The following is a 24398-nucleotide window of genomic DNA, read 5'->3' as shown; positions in this document are numbered from 1 at the left end:
GTAGGTTTTCTCTCTGTCTAATGACACAAAATGTTGTAGCCTCCAGATGCAACTGCGTGCCACTCTGTTCCCAAGGACCTCACCTGTGACCTCATATCATCACAGGTTAAGGGTCTCAGGGACAATGAAGCACACCGTCATTTAGTTAGCTGTTCAATCAGCCTCGTCCCCGAGTAAAATCCATCAAATCTTAAATATTTCTGTCAGCCCTGAAATTTCTGTGATGTATGTAGGTATGTGCCATGTATCTTTATTATGAATTATTCTTTATTTTACATTTAAATTAGATTACATTTCGACAAAAAAACTGCACATTATTACTTGTTTAACGTCACATGGATACGTAGCATCTTACAGTGCCACAACAATAGACTTTACAATGATAAATAGTTCAGACTTCATGTTGGGTGGTTACCGTTGTTCTTTTAATCGATGCCGATGCGGTCCGACATGAAATGAAGCGTCTTGACACATCCGTACAAAATGGACTGGATTACATCCTGCAGAAAGAAGAAAGATTTCATTAGAGTACAATGTAAAACATATACATATAAATTCTCGATAATTGTCCGTTTGTTTTATTGTTTTATTTGTTTTTTTTATTGCCCATTTGCTGTCTGTCCTCCCGACATAGCCAGCGCCTAAAATTTAGTGACGGTCTGTGCAGTAAGGCAATCTAATAAAATGCCCCCTGCTGGCAGACAGCTAGACAAAGACTCACGTATGCAGAGGAAAATCCTCAAATTGAATGTTTGAATCGGGATTTGCGCGTGCTGAGCTTTAAGCTCCAACAGAGTGGTCATTCGGTTCATACGGTTCACACGGTTCGTACGGTTCATACGCACACGCGACTCTTTGCCTGTGCACATGCATGAAACATCCACAGACAGCCGTGCTTGGAGCCACAGACAACACTGTCGTCTTATATGTCCTACAGGCCTTGTGATCTCATAGGAGGATTATGCAATCACTCCCCCGTGACAAAGATGCTCAGCCTTGAGGGAGTGATACTGATTTACTCTTCCACAGACAAAATAAATGTCACACAAGACTGACACTGCAAATGCCACACGAAGAATATGAGCCAGGGTCCAAACAACTGGTACACAGCCGGAAAAGCTGCATTGGTAAGTCACATGTAAGTCTGGGCCGACGACAGCTTTGTTGTCTGCTAGCAATTTAAAACAATCCCAATTTACTCAAATCTGTCTAGGGCCAGGTGCGCGCACATGCAGACAAACATGCGACTCCACGGAGGCACGTAGACACGGAGCCTTTCGCTGCCACTGTGAGAAATTAGACTGCCTCTCTCAGTTTCCTCTTTGTCTCTGAGCTGTGAGATGTTTTCCTCTGTCCCAGTTTCATGAGCTCCTCTGCTGCTCTCAGAAGCACCAGAGACAAAGACCGAAGGATGAAAATCAGAAGCCAGAAGGAGAATGAAGAGAAATATTCGCATGTAAAAATAAAAAATGACCAACGCCAAAAAGAATGAACATGAAAGGTGGAAAAAAATGAAGGAAAAATGGCGGGTGGTCGTGTTCAGTGGAATTGCTCGTCTAGGTCTGTTAGCCGGCCCGTTTAAGTCATTCTCAACTCACCATTTACCCTTTTCTGATGTCCCTTACATGAACACACAGACATTTGTACACATGTCCGTGTGTACATACATACAACAAGTGCATGTGCGTAAACAGGTATGCGCACACACATAAAAAAACAACGCACTCTTACGATGAGTTATTGATCCGTTTTCCCTTGAGAGAAAAAAAATAGCATAAATTAATCCAGAGGTAAAGAAAATAGCGCTTGATAAAACCTATCCTGCCCCATCTTCACAGTCTTCCTTTTTCACTGAGCGCTGCACGCGGCGCCGAACAGAAAAAGCTATTCCCCTCTCGCTACCCCTCCATCTCTCGCTCTCCTCTTTTTGTCTCTCCTCTTCTTCTATCCCTCTCTCAGGCGCTGGCTCTGTTTTGTGCCTGTTTCCCTCTGCCAAGTCACATCACTAATTCTCCAGGCGATTAGAGTCCGAGCAGGCAATGTTTATGAGGCAGGTACACTACACACGCATGCATACACACACACACACACACACACACACACACACACACACACACACACACTCGCACATGCACACACAGTAAAACACACACAGACAATTGCATTGATTCCATTATCTGGTGATGTACCAACACCCCCACTTCACCCAACAACCACCAACAGTGCTTCCATCTATGACCCTCTCTATCATAAATCTGTGTCACCTACATACATCACACACAAACACACACATGCAGAAACACACACACACTCCAGCACTTATGCAAGCATGCAGTATCTCCAGCTATCGCTCTTTCTTCCTTTCTTGCTTGAACACTCTCTATCACTGTCCCCCGCCTTCCCCCACTCTGTCTCAGCCCTTCCTCTCATTTTATCCCCTTCTCCTCATCTCTCACCCTCTCTCCCTCTCTCCCTCCCTTCCTCCAACTCTAACCCCTTACATTTCAGGCGTGACGGGACGTCGTCTTGCCCATCTTGCAGTCTACGTTCGCACGATGCCGTGTCTCTGAATTGGTGTCTCTGAATTGGTGTCTATTACTGTGTTTGTGTGTGTAAGCTTGAAAATGTGTACATCTGGAGCAGAGAGAGTCAACGTGTCCGGAGGGAGGTGCATGTGTGTGAGGCGTGTGTGTGTGTGTGTGTGTGTGTGTGTGTGTGTGTGTGTGCATGTCCTTGTGCACTGCTGTGCACACATCTGTGTGTGAGAGAGTGTGTGTGTGTGAGGTAGGGAGGGAACGGGGGGAGGGAGCAGTGGAGGGAGCTCACAGACGGAGGCTGTGGATTTTACACAGCATGAGGATCAAAGCCACAGCGAGCCCAAAGGTGATTAACCTCCCAGACGTTCTGACCACAACACTGCTGCTCCTCTTCCATAGTTCATTAACACAACGGTCTGCTATCTGCACAACTTATTACATATCAATCTATTTGCCAATGTTGCACAAATTCCTAAATATCCTCCTCTTCACATAGCAAGCATGAAGTGAGCCATTGCAAATTGTGAAATCACAAAGCTGAACTTTTACAGAAAACTCCCCAAATTACCACAACCTACATACAAAAATTGTATGTAGGTTTGAAATTATATAATATAATAGACTAAAGATAAATAAACAAGAAAATACAAAAAGAAACAGTCAACATTATGTATAAAATGTTAATACTAAATTCAAAAACATGCAGGAAGTGGTCACATTTCATAAAATAGCAGGTGGCAAGCAGCTCTATTGTGATGGATGTATTTCCTCTTGAGTTGGAAAATGCCGTGGAGTCGTCTCTTTGTGTGCGTACGGAAAAAAGCAGCGCTTGGCAGAGATTGCTGATATATGCTCTTTTTTTTCCCCTCCTCGCTGGAGCACTGCAACGCAATGCGGATACTGAGTGTCTGAGCCACTAGCCAGACACACTGGGGGACAGAGGGGGGTGGGGTGGGGGCTGGTTGGGGGGTTGCAGAGAGGAGAAGGAGGCGGTAAGCAAGTTCACATGCAGCCTCGTGCTTCAGGACGCACTGATACTGGCGTCTGGGCACACTGTCATTATCTACCATGACGACAGAGAGCAGCAAGCAGGAGCAGAGAGTTCACTTTGGAGATTTTTGTGTCGACTAGATAAATGCACGCGGACTAATTTAAAAAAACAAACTATAACTAGAAAGTTCTTGCCACCAAATACTTCATATTTGTACAATGTAAGTAACTAATATTAATTATGTATGTAATTAAAACTTTATGAGTTCAATAAAAAGCCAAGGTTATCACATGTTGCAGTTAAAATTTCATATTTTCAATAAATAAGCTAATATTTTACTTTACTGAGAGCAAAAAGGCCCCTCACCCACAATTAAATTAATTAAATAGGAGTTCTCTCTAAGTTTTCTTTTTCTGGTTTTAATGTTTTAATATCATATTCCAGTATAATAATAAACAGGTTTGAGGCGTTTTTTCTGCACAGGGTGCTAAAAATGCACAGAAGCAGACCGCTATTGATAGTTGGCTCGCTACACCGTTGGACTGCACCAAATAACATATCCAAGAGCACTGCAGAGCAAGGTGGGTTATTGATGTCTGCATTAGCTGGACCTCAACAGAAAAACCTGATTACTATTTCAGATGAATTAGATTTACAGTCAGTGCAGATACTGTTTTGTTCCTTGTTTTATTATTATAATTATGGACTGGAAATGTGTTGAAAGAGAAATGTTGAATTACTTTAGATTCAATAACGGATGTGGTCTCTATGGTAGTGAGTGATAGAGCCGATCTTTTGTTCACAGACATCTGATCTCTAAGAGAACAGACCATGTTGAAATAAAGAGGTAAAACTAAAACGTTGTGTTTCCAATGTATGAGACACATGCAGAGAGAACAAAGAGGGAAAATACTATTTTACCCCTCAATACAATTAGGACTATCATTGTATATTATTTATAATAATACATTTTTAAAATGGATTGTCTGTAATCTTAAAGAAACGTGAGGTTTGACAACTTTCTGTCTGTGTTCAGGTCAGTCTTTGAACTTACCACTTCAAGAGGCATTAAGAGCGATGTCCTTCATCTGAAGTCTGGGTGACACCGCAGGGAAAGCTAGAAGGTTGTACAGTTATCTCCAGGCTGTTTATGATGCGAAACCATACAACCAACTACCTCACACTGCAGAGCACCGGAGCAGGGTCAGCGCCGGAGTTTCTTCTTTTTCTTCTTCCATGCAGAGTATTCTGTGTCTTTTACTTCAGTCAGTCTTTGTCTGTCATCTGTCGCTGCTTTACGCCTCATTCCTTTCGTAATCTAATATATTTATGATGACGTTTTATTTTTAGATTACCACGTTATAAAAATTATAGGAAAAAAACCTTGGTTTGTGGCAACAAGATTAGAGTGAATACTGTGATAATTTAATGAAATAATATCTGAGAGGGGCTAAGTGACTGCACGAAAAGCATTTTTGAGGACATGTCTCCCTCTTGTGGGTATGCTCAGTACAGAGACCACCCCACCCCCTCACCACAGGCCAAGGCAGACCGTTACAGTCTCTGAAAACAAAGACAAGCACTTAACCTGCAGTTGCTTACTGTAGGCGTCTGCCTGACCTACTTCTGCAACTGGAGCTGTAGGAATCGTTCTCATCCTCAACTCGATTCAGCACTACTGAGCAAACTTCATTGTCATTCTGAGGTTAAAGTCGAATACTCCTCTTCTGTTTTCATTTTACTAAACCAATAGTTAGATTTCAAGCGTGTCACGGTGTCTGAAGAATGCTGAAATTAAATATCACACCTTCGGCGGGTCTCGTTTTCCCTTGTACGGTAGTATATTAACTCAAGACATTTGACCACAAATATTCTTGAGATTGTATTAAAGTTTTCTTCTGCCTTTTCATGAATTTGGTATTATTCATGTATATCACTAAGTGCACTGTAACTACAAGGTAATCTATATTCATAATATAATTTATTGTTTTATTTTTTTGATCTTGTAATGATGCTATCATTTAATATATTGACTTGTTTTTTTTATATCTTGTCTTAATGGTTTTTTATGTTGGGCACTTTGAATTGGCTTGTTGTTGCAAGGCACTATGCAAAATAAATTGGTATTCCTTTGCCTGTGCCTCAATCAAAGTCATTGTCAGTTTGTCTCAAACACGTTCCTCAAAGGCGTTATCTGAGGGACTTTGCACATAAAATGTAATTTCATGAAACAATCCAGCAATCATGTGACCAGGTGTGCAGAATTGTGAATGAAGGTAGGGTCTGAACTCTCTGACGTTATTTTATTCACTGACCAGAAGTGTGCTCCCTAAGAACATTTGTAAGATTATCACACCTCATCCCCAGACGCCCCACCGTCATCTGTGGTATGAGCACTTTTGCTTGTCTTAAGTTATGTTTACAACATGCAATCTTTGGTTTGAACATGAAACACTTTTTTTCCTGTTTCATTTGAAGTCTTCTGTTGTCCTGAACCTGATGTGCAAGTTCTTTCCCTCTCTTCTCTTTTGACTGTGACACAAAGGTAAACATATACTTTGAAAAGCTCGGATATCTTAAAATGGATAACTGACTTTCCGGGGGAGGATCATTATCTAGCGTTATCTAACAGAATGGTGGCAGTAGTGAAAACATGTCACTGCCCTCAGGTCTTGGCATTAACAAGGGCAAAAACAGTGCCACAGATGCAAAGCACCCTGCAGAGTTCAGCAGTGCTGCAGAGGGGACAATTAATGACCACGTCTCCTCATGTCGAGTCATAGATTGGCTCGACATGAGTGCAGGAATGAATAGAAGAATTCATAATTTCTTTTGTTAAAATGTTGCATGTTCTAACTGTAAATAAAGACAACTGTAACATATTCATCCATACTGTGTGCCGTTATTGTTTGCCTGTCTGTTTATCTAGTTTTGGTCTCATCGGAATCGCAGGAATGGTGGCAGGTATCTCGACACATTAAGACATGTTCAGCTGATTTGCACTGTTTCTTAAGGTGATTCTGGGTAATGCATAAATTGGTGCATTGGAGAGCAGTTTCCAATACAACAGAGAGGATCTAATGGATGAGTAATTGGCTGACAATTTGGAGTAGCAGCACAATCCAGTCTATCGCTCTAATACTCCATAAATAATGAGGCGCACCCACACATTCAACATCTCGCTGAGGTGATCTCCTGCAAAAGCAGCAAATTGGCTGTTGTTAGCAGTCAATGGCTGTGTTTTGACACTCCTCCTGTTTGCCTCAATGACTCATTGATTACTTGATAGCTGCTGTGCAACTGAGTTGCTTGGCCTCCTATTCAGCTTGGTCAATGCACCAAAAATACAACCTTGAAGTCTTGTATCATTGGAGCCTTGCTGATAAAGAGGTAGTAGCCTGACTCCTTAAAAGGAAACTCACTCTAATACCTGCTTTTGATATTTACTGCATAGTACAGGTAAACATGTATACAAGATGATGGATGGCTGTGTTGGGTCTTGTTCAGTTACATGATGGACATAAAATACATTTGTAATCAGTCTTAACTTGTAATAGAGCTAAAGATTCAACAGTCAAAAGATGAGCCAACTAATTGTGAACTTCAAAAGGTACGGCAGCACCATTTGCTTAATAGACACATAGATTTTTTTTTTATTGGCCAACATCCAAACACAAACCCATTCACCTCGCCTCTCTCCACTGCCCTCTGCCATGCTAAAAGCCCACCCTCCGCCTACCCTTCATTTTCTTTCTTTGGCCGTCCTCCCGCCTCTCTTAGTGCCTCTTATTCGTCCTTCGTCACTGAACATTTTGGGCCTCAAAAATCCTTTACAAGTATTTTCTTTCTTTTTTCTGAGACAATCTCCCTGTTTATACCATCTAAGTCTCCCCCTTGATGCCCTTGATTCTGCTCCGCCCCTTTTTAAACCTCTCTCACCGACTCATTCGCAGTCGGATCACGCATGAATGCGGCATGGTTGTGCCAATACCAGCTCTTTGCCAATCTGCCTGGGTGTGTTTGTGTGCCAATGTGAGTCTGGTGGGAAGCCCCTACACTGGAGGCCAGGGCTGTGCATAAGCCCAGACCCAGGCTGGTGTCGGGTCAGGTGAAGCTTTGTGGGGATTACAGTTTGGCCTATTGAGAAAGTGAAAACACATTAATCAAGTTGAGCCAAAGTATATGTCTCGGTATGTCTAAATCACCAAATATTGATGAACCTGAAAATTGAAAGAAAACAGGTCATGCAATACAATAATTCTGAATATATCTATTCAGTGATTTATTTTATCAAAACAATTATGTTTTTTTGGCTAATATTAGCCGTCGCTCATGGCAACATTGTACTTGTGTCTAAAGGTGACGTAAAAATCTGAGCCGTGAGGAACAAGATAATGACAGTGATGGAAAAAATGTCCTCTTGATAATACATTTATAAAGTAATGTTTCAGTGGCTTATTAAATTACAACCAGTTCATACATCAGGCTTGTAAAATGTTTATTTAAACTTCAGTTTGAAAATTAATTTGAAGTTGTTGCTCAAACAACGACTTCAGGGATCATGGTTTAATCTGGTAGAACCACAGCTGACAGTTTACGGAGCAATAACTTATTGTTTGTCAGTCATCACTGCTAAAATAATCACACTTAAATAATATTCTTTTTCTCTCGTTTGAGGAAAATATCAATTACATATGTTTCCGGTTTTGTATAAAAATTGCAAGGAAAGGCCTTTTCATTAAGACGACTACAACATCTCTACAAACGTTCAGGTTTTTTGTTTTTTTGACAAAAGGGCTTAAGGTTTGAATTCATCTATTGAACCGATAGTTAATAAGGCACAAACACATTATAATTCTTTGTATTAATGAGAGATCATTACTAAAATCAAGCACACATCTGCCTCGCAACAAGACTTTTTTTCAATTGAAGACCTCAGGTGACTCTCCACCACTCATTGTCTTTGAGAAGTGACGCACAGAGACTACGGCGCCACCCCAACAATGTAGGGGCACAGAGGAGTGAAATCTGCCCGGTGACAGCAAATAAACTGTTAACCGCAGCTATGAATCGTCTGGCGAGTGCCAGCTCAACAGGAATGCGGGCCTCAGACAGCGATTCTCAAACTCTGGGTCAAGGACTGCTGAGGGTCCACTCGTTTTACAGAAGAGCTAAAAAACAATTGTTACTTAATTCAGATTAAGTTAAAATACACGTAAACTATACTGATGAGGAATATATATATATATATATATATATATATATATATATTAATATATATATATATATATATATATATATATATATATATATATATATGTTTATATATATATTGATAGAACTATATGGATTTAACTTCAACTGAGTTGGATCATTACTTTACTCATCATCACACTACATGCTTCTCCCCTGTTGTCCTCAAAACTGGATCTGACCATGTGTGGCGAGGTCTTGGACATCAGATCCCTGTGGGTACTAATGCACCTCTCCAGTCAGAGGACAGGACAGTGCAAGGCCAGGATAAGTATCCACGACTCACAGACCATAAATCATTAGTTCTCTTAAGATAGAACAATTTCTCCCGAACCCCCCTATTTCGCTCTCCCCGTACCTTATTTACAAAGGCAGAAAATGTTGCCATGGGAACACACTACCAGGCAGCCTCAGCAGCTTGGCATGATGCCCAATGGTTGCTAGGGCACTGTTGTTAATGGCTATTGGGTAGTGTCTGCGAGTTTGTGTGTGCTTGATGTCTTGTATGTGTGTGTGCATGAGTAGGAGAGGGGAAAGTGTGTATATGTGTGTGAAAGAAAAAGAGAACTGCTAATCATGAGAGCAGTTATGCCAGATCCATGTGCAATTTTCTTAAATTATAAAGATGATGGCTCTACGATTTAGTCTTCTTTCATCGGGTTTGTGTGTGTGTGATCGTTAACAGTCAGGAACTAGTCTGTTTAAAGGGGCCGAGATATTACAATGCTGCATTAAAATGCATCGTCAATTAGAAGTAACTTGTGTTTTTTGATGGAAGTTAAACATTTTAGAGACAGTAAGAGACTTTCAGAGAAGAAAAAGAGGCTCAGAAACATGGACGTTCTCACGTGTCTGTATACTTGGAGCTGACGCTCGCCATCTCTAGCTGTGATCTCTCAAGCTGTTTGCTCTCTCTTTCATTTCAGTCAGATTCAAAGAGTCTTTGTTGGTATAAAAAGGAAGAAACAGATGTTGCCAAAGCATTTACCTCACAAACGAGATCTAGTTTGAGGTTTTTCCCATGGCTCTCCTCTCACTGGGGAGCTTCTGTGGTTGACCACAGCATTCCTGAAATCAGCAGAGCATCATGCAGATTATTAGCATACCACAGGATAGGAAGGGGAACATCAATAAACACATTGAGCCATGAAGTTGGGATAAGTAAATAAATAAAGTCAGCCACCCAGACACAACCTTATCTAGGCCACATAAACACGTAGGGCCGTTTTCGGAAGAAAAAACAACCTGGACTTAAGTATGAAAGAATTCTAGAAGGTAATTAAATTGTGATGCACCAATCCCTGATTAGAGATGAAGCACTCAAAAGAACAAAGAAATTAGGAGAAAAGCAAGCATTTATGACGAGTGAAACATCACAGATCATGTGTGGAGTATGAAATGGATTAACAAAGTGGGAGATAATGGTGAGAATGAATACTGTGCCATTAAGAATGAATAAATGAGAGGGTGGGACAAAAATACATGTACAGCCAAGACGGTTAAAGTCAACGGCGATGAATAATATATTAATAATGCTGGAAAACACAGTTCGACGTCATAAATTAAACAGCAGAGAGCCAAACAAATGCAATAATTATGACACTGCAACACAATGAAAGACAACAGAGACGGACATGTGAGGCTTTTGTGTTGGTGTGCACTCATTCATTCCCACATGTGTACATGCACGTATAAATATGAGCCTCTGTGTTCCTGTCTGTATGCACTTAGGGAGAGCAAGTATTGCCTGTGGTGCATCTTATCTAATTTTATCGAGAGGAAACAGCCTCTCCCCCTTGCCTCTTCCCCCCTGGCCCTTTGAACTTAAGCCGCTGTTGGAGATGTAGTCTGACTGAGCACAGCGTGTCCTGAAAGGAGGTCAAAGGGCAGGAGAAACAGTCTGGTGTCATGGCAACTTGATGCCACCAACCCCAAAATTTGAGTGGCTGGTGGGGCCGCAAAAAAGGTTGTCACATCCCAGTGAAGAGAGAGCATGACTGAATTAAACATTGAACTATAAAGGATGAAGCTCGTGATTTTCTTCTAACTTTCCACGAAAAGACCAAAACCAACCAGTGACCTTGGGTATTTCCATTGTAGCTAAAGCCTGAAATCGTATTCTTCTGTGTCACATTATTGTCTATTTTGAAGGATCTACACATACATATAGCCATGTTCATGATAATAATTGTGATTTAGTTGGGTTTTTTTTGCTCTGGGCCTTTAAACAGTGCAGTACATCTAGTGCACCCTTAAACTTGACAGACTTCATTCGCTAATTTTATTCTGACTAAGAAGGTTTTTTATTTAAATACACAAATGCTGTCACAAACGCCACCTTGGCTCATGTGCGTCCGTGAACAATTGACATTTGTTGTGCTAATAACTCTAGTACAATTGAGATAACCTAAGAAATTAACTGCAGCTGTAATTGTGTTGCTTGCCCTAGACTGCCTGTGTTTTCATCTTACTCCTGAGGAGTTGGATCAATATGGAATCCAGGTTCCTTTGTATGTCATTAGCATGTCTGATGCTGGAGCTGGGACCTCTTCAAACCTTTGTGTGTGCACCCTCTGACATCTCTCAGATGACGAGTGTGCAATTGCAGGTGTGTCTGTCTGCAGTCGGTGTTTGTGGGCACATTAACCTTCAAATCAGTTCTCGTATAACACGTTGGTAAATGGTCGTTTTGAGCCTTTTTTCTTTGTGTGTGTGTGCACACGTGAGACTTTCGAGATGCGCATGTGCTGCGTCTGCACGGCTGCCTGTCTGAGGCTTGTGTGAGTATGGTGTGTGTCCTTGTGTTTGTTCAATGCGGCAGAGGGTGGAGTGGCAGATCAATAGGAAACAAATGAATTCAGATCAATATTAAACCAGGGAGTGAAGGAGAGAGAAGGAGAGACTGAAAGCGAGTGAGTGGGGTGATGCACCACAGAGGAAGAGGAGGAGGAGGAGATGGGGGAGGGGTGATGGAGGGTTGGAGAGGTGATGTGTTACCAGCAGCAGAGCGACTAACTGTACACTTGGGAAAGACCACTCATTTCTGCAACAAAAACCTCAGTGATTTGAGGTCATCGACGGTTAAAATGGATGGTTAAGAGAGGTAGAGAGAAAACAGAGAGAGAGAGAGAGAGAGAGACATGTGAGCAGCGATGCACCAGAGACGAGCCCGGCATTCCTGCATCCCTGGTGCTGTTACGTGAGACTGGACGATGCTTCCTTTTCTTCAATTAATATTATTTAAAAAATGTTTTCTCTATAGACCCTTTCTCGGTTAAATAAAGTTACATATTTGTTGTATTGTTATGAAAGGAAAAGACCATTAAATGGTGCTTTAAATTTAAATTATGCTTGAATAAAATAATTTACCTCTTTGTATAACTTATTGAGTATTTCCAATTTTCACTCCAGGCGTTTAAAAATGTTTCATGCTTGAAATGCCTCACGGACCTGGCAATAATCAACATTTTTTGAATATTAGAGCATGTTAGTATTAGACTTTGTGAAAGTATTTGAATGTTAGAATCCTATCTGTTGATGACTGAGGTGAGAAGGTCATGGCTGTGAATAAACAAACTGAAAAAATGTGCCATTGTCCGCATAGTCAACTTTGAGCCTTCACTTCTATTCTTAATCTCAGGCTACTGGGAATATAATTGTGACCTTTTCACTTAAACTCCCAGTTGAAGCTTGACATTTCCAGCCAAACCTGTAAGGAATGCTCAGATGGGGGTGGGCTGGATTATTCATTGCTTTCCTGCAAGGTTTGGAAAATACAAAAACTATCAAACAATCTTAGGGGTTTGTTAACAAAAAGTTATCTTCATTGTCGATTAATCTAGTTTTGTAAATATAATGTCACAAAATAACATATTATAATATATTATACAACTTTTTCAAATATAGCTTTTTTCCCCAACCAAAATCTAAATTCCGAAATCATTAAGTTTATATGAAACAGTGAGGGTTGAATATTGTAACATTTGCGAAGCTTGAATGTGTTGAAAAAATACTACAATTATTCTTGTATTGATGTAAATTTCACAAGATCAGTCAACTGATTAATCAGCTAATAACTTCAGCTCGAATTGCTCGGTTTTCGTCTACTGTGGCGGTAGGAAAGGATTCTTTGGTCAAAATGCTCAATTGAAGCTGTATTCCTGTCTAACGCTGAAATATGATACACCGGTCAATTCTAATGGTCTAGACCGCGATTGAGAAATCCTTAGAGATTTGATCGAGTATCAAATTTCTGTTGTTGAGAATGTTATTTCGAGCTAAGCAATACATAGACGATGGATTACAGCAGTATCAATATCAGCCCCTCGGACTTTTATCTTATGAAAGCGGCAGTCTCCTCCTCTGGCAGTGAGAGTAATTACACAAACACTGTCTCAGCGTGCTCAAGACGAATGCCTGAAGGTGTTTGCTGCATCTCCCCCAGGAGCGTTTGTCCTTGCTGTCAATCTCGCTTTCTTTTTTTACTTTAATCATTCGCCTGAACACTGAATTTTTTATTTATCTGGAGCATCCACCTTTTTCCCGCTTTAGCCCTAGGGCCTAGCTACTGCTCCGTCACTATGATGTCTCACTATGGCTGATTTAATTATTTTAAAAAGTGTGTATCTATACCTAATGTATATGTTTTTGCTGAATTTACTTGATAATATACCCTTGATTATCTCAAATCAATGTATCAGCATTTGTTTATTGGCGAGATATATCGTACCTATGCTGAAGTTCCTTTTTGAGATTTTCTTGCTTCGGAGTATCGCCTTGAAATTACAAACAGGATTGCTGAGCTTTGAGTATCTGCTCGGCAATGAGATCAAAGAAACGAGAGCCATTTGGGAGTCGTAACTGAATGAGACTTTGAAGTGATAGTGGCGAAAACAAACACATGTCATGGATGCTGAGTGCTTCTTAACGGGCACTCTCCACTTCCAGCACAAGGTTCCTCGGCTCTTGAGATAGATTTCAATGATGAATACCCCAGTTACCTTTAAGTGCAGTATATCTAAAGAAAGTATGCATGATATAAGCAATATTGTTAAATTGAAGAGATACATATAGCAATGCATTCTTCAGAATTCCCTTTGAGCCTTGAAAGAGAAGCATGAACGGCGGTGGGGACACTGAATACAATTACACAATTATTTAATGGCAGTTTTATAATTTACTTGCTGTTGCTCCAGAGAGCCTGTTATAGTGTTCTGATAACATTACTTTTTAAAAAAGCGTGCAATACACTAGTTTTTACCTCATTATTGAATTTGGCGCGTAATACGATTATCACAGAAAAATTATGATTTATCAGTTAATTTTTTTCAACTTTGCCCAGCCCTGGTAATAAATGAAAGTGCAGTAATAATGTACATATGCATTCTTCACTTCATCAGATTTTCGATGTCTTTCAATATGTTTCTCTGTGCAACACTTCATATGGATCATCATAAATTATTTTGTAACACCTGATGGACCCACTGGAGCAAAGAAGAGTCTGGCTGCAGAGAGAGGAGTTGCAGCCAGTGATTTTTCAGACTCGATAATTTGAAGATGTGGAGAATCAGTCACTCATTTCACCCTTGTTGAACATACACTAAAAGTTGAACCTTTTGCAAATCAAGAATTACTATTTTGATTTCTTATACAAAAGATTGAGAGATAATTGAGAGAAAGTCTGACATTCCTCACTTTTAATAGAGCTGTAACCAGAAGATGTGTTGCATTCTTCCTTAATAAGGGACATAAACTTTACATTGATAATACAAATAGTTGTCTGCATTATATCAAGGTTTCTTTGTTTTTATGCAAAGACTCATTTTCTTTGATAAGAGGAAGTAAAACCAACAGAGAGACAGAACGAGAGAGACAGTGAGAGCTACCTAAGGCAAGGATGTAGAACATCACCACCAACCAGACAGTCTGCTAAAAAAAAAGAAGCATGGAGAGGCAAACATGAACATGTCTCTCAGCTTTTCTTCCTGTCGCTCCTCTTTAATCTGAGAACCTCCCATCCTCTCTTTCTCTATCTCTGTCTCCCTTTGTCTCTCCGTCTCGCTCTCTCTGTCCCCCTGAGCTGTGTTCTGTGTGCTCCATCCCCGCCTCTCTCCATCTCCCTACCTCTAATGTGCTTTGGCGTGTGTTACCCACGGGTGCTTGCGCGCTGCTGCCGCCATCCTAAAGCCGGGTCACGGGGGGCAGCTGAAGCGGCGCGATGCTGTCTGTGACATCATCAGTCACTGCTATTACTCACGTCTCACCTCCCCTCACTGTCTGAAACTGCCAGGGCTTTAGGAGCTTGATAGTGCACCGAGCAAATACACTCACAGAGTTACACACATGGTGTCAGAGATGAATCAAATAGCATTTGAAGAGCTTTATCCGAGAATTATCTGAAAATCCAATTTAGAGGATTTTGTTAATTAAAATAGTTGAGACTCACACATAGTTTTGAATTACATTATTTTATCGTAGTATGCATTTCATTGCAAGGTAGAACTTTAATATCTTTTATGGAACTAAACTCTTCACTTAATAATTCAGTTTTAACCTTAAACGGACGGCAAGATGAGCATGACATTACAGTTAATAATTTAACATGACAGAATAGTCAATACAAAATTGTATTAGTCAATTAGTTTTTTGGGCAATAAAATATTTAGTAATCGTGAAAAATCTATTTTTTACAGAGCCTAAGTTGACATATTTAGATTGCAAAGAAGATTAAGATAACCTCCCCTCCCCCCCAAAAAAACACATTTTAAAGTCCAGAACCAGATACATTATTTTATAAAGATGTATTTTTTAAATATCTTTTATGGAATTCAGATTCCTCTAGTGTTGACCTAAATTATCTGCAAGATGTGGATGACAGAACAGTCAATGATCGAGCACGATAGAATAGTTCAGCTAGGAACAAGTGAACAACTTTGCTTAAATCATGAAACATTTGAGCCAGGTATTCCACAAGTAATTCCAGTGTGTTTGGATGTAGAGTACAGAAGAACAAGAGAATCTCCAGATGTGGCTGCCGATATCCTTCTGCATGGGGTATAAGGCTGCACAGCCCACATTTGTGTAAGAGGGAGAAACGTGCTTCCATTCTCTGAGCATGTGTGCTGGGTTCAGACTGTGTCAAATTGCCACATCTGCCAGCAGCGGAAACAGTCCTGTACCTGGGGGTCTGTCTGTCACCCCCGCTGTCAGCCAATGAAGAGGCGAGAGTCTGCAAACTCCTTCACCCAGGAATACAGATAGCTGGTATGAAAGCCCTTGGCCTGTATGTGGGAACGCAGCCTATAAATCATACATGACCAGCACCACCAGGCACCATATGCACAGCACTGCATTAATAACAAGCATGCCAGTGTCATATACACTCGTATAAAAAAGGATGTATATGTCTGCTTTTTTTTTTGTCTTACTCCCCTGTACGTCCGCCATGTCCTCTTGAAACCAACTGCAGCATAAGTCAATATACCACAGAAGAAGACAAAGAGAGGGAGACACACACTTGATAAAAAAAATGTAAAAAGATAGGAAGTTGAAGGTTCGGAGAATGGATAATCCCCAACGACAGAATAATGGCGTTTGGAGCATAAACACCTGAATGGATTAATATTTTAAGACAAAAAACACAAACATAAAGTGCAAGGGGACAAATAAAGGAGTGTAAAAAAAAACATGCGGCAAAGTAGGACAACAAAAAGCACACCGTGACTGAAGGATAGATTAACTAAAAGAGTCACAAGAGAGAGACAGAGACAAACAAAGAGCGGGCAGGAAGAACAAAAGATGAAATGATGTCAAGGAAGAGAGTGGAATGGGAGACAGAAGGACAGATTTGGAGCCAGACAGAGAGAGAGCGAGAGAGGGAGAGGCAGGCAGAATTAGATAAAGATAGAGGAGGCAATGCGCATGCTAAAATAGGTGGCAGACTCTTGTCAGTGCAGTGACCTAGTCGCGCAAGACTGAGGAATTCTCCCTGTCGACCCGAACACATTCCTCCGGTCCACAGACGTTAACCCATGCCACCCCACCATACTGTACTGCAGTGGCTTACATTGCTTCTCTGTCGCCGGCCCATGAAAAATATCACTGACAATCTCAAAAGTACCAATGCCACCGGCCCTTCACAGATTATGAAGCAGCGCTAACGTTTCCCACTTTGAATGTGTGCTGCGAATTAATCTGGAAATTGAATCCATGACCTTCGGTTTATTTTCAGAACTAATTCTGACTGTGGGAGCGAGAAGGGAAACATCAGCTAACGTGCACGGCTCAACCAGCTTTGAATCAACGGTCTGTGTGCGTATGAGGCCCTGCAAAAACACATTGTGAAAATATCAGTGCAAGAAGGGCTCTATTGTGTCGCAGAGGCAGAATGTAGCTCTCATTCTCCTGCTGCTGGACCGGGGGCATCGGGGTGACATCAGCACAAAGACAAAAATGTAATGTGAGGCATCTCCAAAGCTAGCTTCTAGGTTAGACCACAGACCACTCTTTATACTTGTACTCTCTCACTTTTCAGCAAAATCTGATAATCGGGACGTGACCAACAGATGACCCTTCCACTTGTTGCTTACTAAGAGTAAGTCGCCTCCAACAGTGTGACACCAAACTGACTCAAATAGGCACGCTGGCAAAAGTGTCTGCTAGCTGCACAGTTAGCACATATCTGTGAGGTTAATCACGACAGAATGACTCAGGGAAGAGTAATTCAATTATTCTGATGGTGCATCGACGTTTAGATCGGGCCATGGACTAAAATGGCTGACCAAGTGTTTCTGACTGCTAAGTGCCATGAAGCACAACTCTATTAAGTAAAGCACTTGTTTTGACTCAATCTTTATATACATACAGTACCTGATCTGTTGCTTATTCTGGACCTTTGTTGAATTTAATAACTGTAAAGTAAATTTGTTCCTTACCTGATAAAATTCATGTCTTCAATGAAAAAGTTCAAGTTCCCTCAGAGGCTCAACCTGAAAAACAGACATACATGTACATTATTTGAACTGAACTTATTTTGTAAAACAGGATTTATTTAATGGAAGTACCGATTCTGGAAAATTAGTTTTTTGTCTGTTAGCTAGCCTAAATCCAAACCCATTTTTCACTTCACTTCTCCCCTATTCTAAATTCAACCATTTATCAAGATTTTTGACATACCTAATTTTTGCAGGCGTTTTATTGTACTATTTATACTTCACACAAGGCCTGTTAGGCTGTTGTACTAGCACTAGTCAGTTTCCAGCTTGGAAAACACAAATGTAGCAGCACAAATTCAAACCGGCTACACACAATGACAGCTTGCACGGGAATTCCTGAGGTCTGTTCGATCCATTAATGTGTGCTGCGGTTGAATGTCATCAATTATGAATGAGAAACATGTGAGATTCACAGAGAGCTGGGAGAGAATCATGGGTCATTGGACTGTAGTACCGTGAATATGTGATACACAATGTGTGAAGTATATTATGCTATCTTCAAAAGTGAGCAAATTTTTTAAGCAAAGCAATTCTCACATTAGACGATGCTTTCAATCGGTGAGTATTTTGGGTGAATTAAGGACATGTATAAGTATTTAGCTTAAACAGGAGGAGGAGTTTAGTCAAATTACAGAGAAGCGTACATAACATTTGAAAATGAGACAGCCTGCAGCAAACCGCTCCTACTATAGGTGGGGTTATTCTATTTCCTCAGTCTTTAGGTGTCAGGCGCTTTAGTCCATATGTGTGAATACTGCAGTATCTTTATGCAGCTGGGGCCTCTTCCCCTTTAAGGCCCAGAGTGTGTTGACCCTGCCAGTGAGTTCATACCATAAGCAGACCCATATAGCTTCTCCTCCAGAGGCTCCGCTCACAACCCTGCTGAGCTGCGGCCTCAGTTATGTAAGATTACATAACACCAGGTCTGTCTGAGTAATATTTCATAACCTGGGGGTCGCACTACACTGACATTAACATTAAATCCCCTCAACAGTGGAATCAAAGGTGCTAGGCAGGTTTTGCAACGTAAAAGTCAAAGTTGAACACAAATATAATAAGTCGACGGCTCTTGGGGGGATTTATCTCTCTTAACCTTCTTGTGTTTTTTGCTGGAAATCTCAGAAGTTTGGTTCCCCCGCCCCGCAGATTTTGACATCAAAGATTGTTCCTTTAGTTTTCTTGAGCGCAATAGTGGAGGTCATGGAAAGGTTGAGCCCAGACGCCACTAAACAAAAGCGTCCTCCCCCCTTGGCTTAATACAGAATGCAGTGATGCTGCTCATGAATGTAATATCATTGTGTAACAATCAAATCATTGCATATTAATTAATTGCGCACACATTTAGACACTGAAAATGACTACAAAACTAGGCCAGTAACTGTTATCTAAACGGCTTTGGCGATACAATTAGCTTCTTTTTTTACCCATAACTGCAGTATGTATTTTTGAAAATGACTGCGCTGTTTTTAATCAACATTTTTCTGACGACGATGTCCTCACAATTTTTTAATAACCCCACTTTAATAACAAACAGATAATAGACAAAGATATTAAAGAAGACCAAAAAGACAAAAAACTAGAACAAACGATCAAAAGGTGTTTCGCACAAGTAACACACTCACAGAAATAAAAACGTTGTCGACACATTCCCCTCGGAACGATACCAATGGATTATCATGGATTCAGATAAAACAAGTAATAGAGAAAATGTGGGCAGAGATAACACGAGGCTATGCCAATAAAAAAAAACTGAGTAGGCAGATATATAACACAGGAAAGAAAAAAGGGGAAAGGAAAGAGATGCCAGGAGATATCCGAGGCCGATACCGCGGGAGAAAAGGGTATATTCGATGGAGGTTACAGCGGATGGACTGCAAATGGACGATAGCAGACTTGTGATGCATCGTATGCGTCTGTCTAGTGTTCAGGCTCACTCTAATACACTAGAGCCCTAGTACACTAAAGCATTCATGTAATCCACTACTGTCGACACCTCCACATTACATGCAGTAATTTGCACCAAATGCTCCGTCTCTACCTGTAACTTCCCCACATCAAACAAAAGTAATCTCGGCCAAAATGCGCAGGTAATGTAAATGAAAAAAACTTGTTGAAGAGAACTCAGGTGTGTTACTGAGTTTATGTCCCTGGAACAAATCCGCCCTTATCTTTTGTTGGTACCGAACCACATCTTGGACTCTGGGTTTTGTCTTTACAGGCGGACCGACAGATAGATTCGGGATACCCGGATAAACGGATGGAAGACAGCATAGAAAAAGGGGGAGAAGCATGGGAGGAGTGAAATACGCAATGAGAGAAGAAGAAGAAATCCTGCAGTACTTACAGTATTTGTGCCTTTCTGTTTCGCCTCATTTTAACACATCACCCTTCATTTCTGTGCATTTTGTAACAAACACCAGCGCACAATCATCCATGAATATGAAACATGAAACGGGATTGTACGCATGCGTAAGCAGGAGTGACCGTCCACCACTGCCGGCTCCGTTAACTCTAAATCACTCACACTCACACTCACACACACACACACACACACACACACACACACACACACACACACACATACTCACATACACTAATACAGATAGATACACACAGAAAGGCACACACCCTGCCTCCCATGCATGGGCCCCTTAAAACTGGGTGCACTCAGTGATCCCTTTCCAAAGCCCTCATCTAAATGTGAGCAGAGGTAATCCTTCAAGGAGAGGCAAAGAGAACAGTGATAACCCAAGATAAAGAGGGGCAGAAGAAGGAAAAAGAGAAAGACAGTGAAAGAGGGAAAGAGGTCGAGCACGAGATGGGATAGATTAATAGGATGAGAGGATTAGCAATCAAAAAAAAAAGAAAAATCAAGTCAAGTGAAGGCGGGGGAGATGAGAACGGTTTAAAGAAGAAATAAATGAAAGGCAGAGATGATGCATGTATGTGAAAGTACAAGGACGTGTACATTCAGTATACTCACAGATGAATGAGAGGGTGACCGGAGAAGTGATGAAAAATCATGTCAAAACAGAAAAAATCAAATGCGACCAAGACTGCAAGTCTGAGATTGACAAGAAGTCCAGTTTCTTCTCCTTCTGGAGTTTCTTTTTTTCTCTTTTTTTCCCGCGATTTTGCCAATTCCTATCCAGCCGTCCCTCCTTCCTAAGTTTATCCCCTACTGGTCCCCCTTCTCTGCTCTTCCCCCTCCTGTTTTTCTTGCCAGTACCGGTACTCTTTCTCCTACCTCTCTCTTTCTCTGTCTTTCTCGCTTTCTCCCGCAGACCATGCTCTCCATTTTCTCGTCATTCTTTGCCTCTGTCCCCTTTATCTGTCCGTTCATCGGACACTCTTTTCCTTTTCTCCAACCCTCAGCTCCTGCTTCACACAGATCAATTTTTTTTTAAAAAGCTTTCTAAACAGAAGTCCAGCTCTGACAAAAAAAATACTTCAAAAGCATAGAAAAAACTGTTAACAGGAAAGGACAAGCAGTTTGTCATTAGGTCTAATGCAGGGACAATCCACGGCCTGCGTTTTTCAGGGGCGCCCTGCATTGTAGGGTTGATGGTGCCTCCGTACACGAGGGCATAACCAACGCAAAGAGTGGCAAGTCAAAGAAAAAGAAGGAATAAAAACAAGCTAGTTGCGGTCTCCACTGGAAGTGGATAGTAAGCGCGCGTGAGGGGAAGGAGTGGGAAGGACTCCGGGGTGTGTGTGTGTGTGTGTGTGAAGAGGTGGGAGGAGAGAGAAAGCAAGAAGACGAAGAGAGAGCGAGAGCGAGATTGAGAGAGAGAGAGAGAGGGAGAGAGAGAGAGAGAGAGAGAGAGAGAGAGAGAGAGAGAGAGAGAGAGAGAGAGAGAGACTGGGGGCTCATGGAGAAATATCTAAGAGGGAGGGATGGAGGAGGAGTGTGTCGGTGGGGAGAGGAAAGAGGAGGGGGCAGGAATAGGAATACATTTTTTTGTCTTTTTCATGCTCACGCTATTTGAATTTTGTGCTTTCTCATTTCTTCACCCCTTTGTTCCACAGCTAATATCTTCTCTTTCTGTGAGAAGAAAAAACGCGAGGAAGAAAGAAGAAGAGAAAGAGCTACTGTGTGCTTTGTCTCATGCCCCTACCGCTCCTTTTCCTGGTTTCCTTTCTGCTCTGACTGCCCTCTATTCAGCCTATTTTCTGCACGTGTACTTGAACTCTAAATCCTGTTTGCTTTCCCCTCCCCTCTCTTTTTTCTCTCTCTCTCCCCCTCTAACTGCGCATCTGTGTGTCTCCCCCCCCCTCTCTCTCTCTCCTAGGCAGTGGCTTGAAATAGTGCTAGCAGGAAGGAGAGAGTAAGCGGCAGGGAAAAGGAGAGGGCGAGGGGGACAAAAAAGGGGAGAGAGATGTTGAAAGGGGGGAGGGGAAGAAGCTTAGACGGGCTGACATAGAGAGCACAGGGCTGTTATTTGTGTGTGTGTGTGTGTGTGTGTGTGTGTGTGTGTACATTTAAAAACTCACATTGGCTTTAGATGCAGTGTTTCACAGGCTGGTGGTAATACTCTTATCATGTTATCCTACATACCAGAAAATACATACATGACTTTTTGGGGTCAAAGAAAGCAATTATTAAAACGGTGGGATTTACTGTATTTTCAGCAGTTTAAACTATACTTATTACAAACCACTAAAAAAAATCTACCAATGCTTTGGAGACATACAATATAATTAGTCTCACAAGGATTAATCTAACTATTATTATTAATATTATTACTATTATTTTCTTGGTGAATCATTTAAGTGTATTATCTCAAGCTACCAGAGCCAAAATGTGATGCCTTCAACCTGTTCATATTTCTGAATTGACACTCAAAACTCGAAAGGGAGTCTACTTACAATAATATGAGCAAATCCTCACAATTAAGAATCGGTTAAAAGCTAATGACTGATATTTATAACAAAGATTACAAAACGTCCACGATAAAACAATTGTATTAATCTCCCACTGACTAAATTAATTTACTTAACATATCTTCCTATCATATTTATTGTAATGTTTGATTTCTGGGTTTCACATCACTATAAATGGCAATTATGCTGTTTTATTGGTTAAATGTACCAAAACCTAAATCTTCGGAATCTGGTCATTTTTTTGGTTTGCTTTTTTTTAAAGAACAGCTCATGTAAAATCTTATTTTACAGTTGTGCTAAAGCCTGTCTAAAGATATGGTTTGAGGTTGACATAGGGTGACATGAATACATTGGAATCACTTAATTACTCTTACTAATATAATGTCAGGGATCAAAATAAAGTGCTGAGAACAGAGGAGAAGCAAGCAGGTCATGGGAGGTCAAGTTAGAAATTTGCTGAAAACCTATTCATTCTTGATTATGAAGTCTTCTCTGTATTCTGTCTTTCGACATAACTACATTTGTGCAGGGATGAGGTCCTTTTAATAATAAAATACTCATAACAGTCACTGCATACTGCCTCTTTTCCCCCCTCAAAGTCAGCAATCACCCAGGGAAACGAAGACCTTAACTAATGCCTAAATCTTTAAAAAGATGGCATGCTACTGGCAGCAAATACTGAATTGATTAAAGAAAGCAATTACATTTCATGAAAAGCATTATATCATCCTTTAAAATGTTTCATAATTCACATTAACTTCTGAATTTCTTTCATGCCATGAGCACAGTTTTTTATACATCAACTGAACTCTAATCAGCAAATATGATGACTGTATTTCGCAGGCCGGAAATGCCCCTCGGCTGGTAAAAGAAAAGAAAGAAACTAAAAGGTTACCAAACGATCCACTGTTGGTGTCCTCCTCATTAAGTTGCTTTCTCCACGCCAGCTGACTGCAGCACACTTCTTGAAAATCCTTTGAGTCTAGTAAAACAGAGACATGGGACTGAGATGTGAAATGTGTGCCTCAACACTGCCCTCTGCTGGGGGTCAATGTGAGCAGCTGTAACTCACACCCAGCACCGCCACAGTGAAAAGGCTCCTTGTTTAACATTGACAAACCATTAATATGGCACGAGGCATACTGTGAGGTTAAATATACATGGGGAATAATATCGTTGCTGTTTGAGTTAGCGTTACTCTAGTTGAAGGGCTGAGGAAAGCAGGGATTTCAAGCTGCTTGCGAGGTTATTTTAGATTATTACAGGTTATTTCAAGTGATTACAGGCTATTACAGGCATCCTCACTCATTCCCTCCCTCACTCCTCAGCATCCTTCCTTCAACTGCAGAGCTGCTATCGGCTAAACTCATCAAACTCCAAGCCAACCCCGAACACGTGCCTGTCGTTTTTGCAGATTAACATCACATGAAATGTAGTCATTGTTATTACCGGACATATTATGGGAGTTGTATGTCATACCGTTAGCTTAACGCGAGCTAGCTAATTTACTGCTACTTTTTCAAGCTAGCAGCTAACGTTAGCAAAGAGCTTCAATGGCACTGCACTTTGGTTAGTACGCTAAGTAACAATGTAAATAATTTAAATAATTAAATGATGATTTAAAGCTCACTCTTTTTTCCAATATTCTTTTTAGACGCCGAGTGTCGCGGTGAAAGTTGTCAACCAGCAGTTTCGGAGAGCGCAATCAGATTTCCTCATAAAGTATGGAGGTAAAGTTCA

General features: G+C 40.9%; 1 long non-coding RNA gene across 1 annotated transcript; it reads right to left on the bottom strand.

Annotated features, from left to right (window-relative positions):
- Positions 1–246: 246 nt before the first annotated feature.
- LOC137785115 (uncharacterized) lies at positions 247–24398 on the bottom strand. Its single transcript, XR_011077459.1, has 5 exons — positions 24289–24398; positions 23554–23640; positions 17715–17768; positions 9770–9849; positions 247–500 (listed from the first exon to the last, which is right to left on the bottom strand). It is a non-coding gene; the product is annotated as an uncharacterized lncRNA (long non-coding RNA).

Source organism: Clinocottus analis, unplaced genomic scaffold (assembly GCF_023055335.1).
Source record: "Clinocottus analis isolate CAN_PGR_092001 unplaced genomic scaffold, fCliAna1.0.p SCAF_14, whole genome shotgun sequence".
Classification (NCBI taxonomy): domain Eukaryota; kingdom Metazoa; phylum Chordata; class Actinopteri; order Perciformes; family Cottidae; genus Clinocottus; species Clinocottus analis.
The sequence above is the reverse complement of the archived record's forward strand: the minus strand, read 5'-3'. Positions and strand labels throughout refer to the sequence as shown.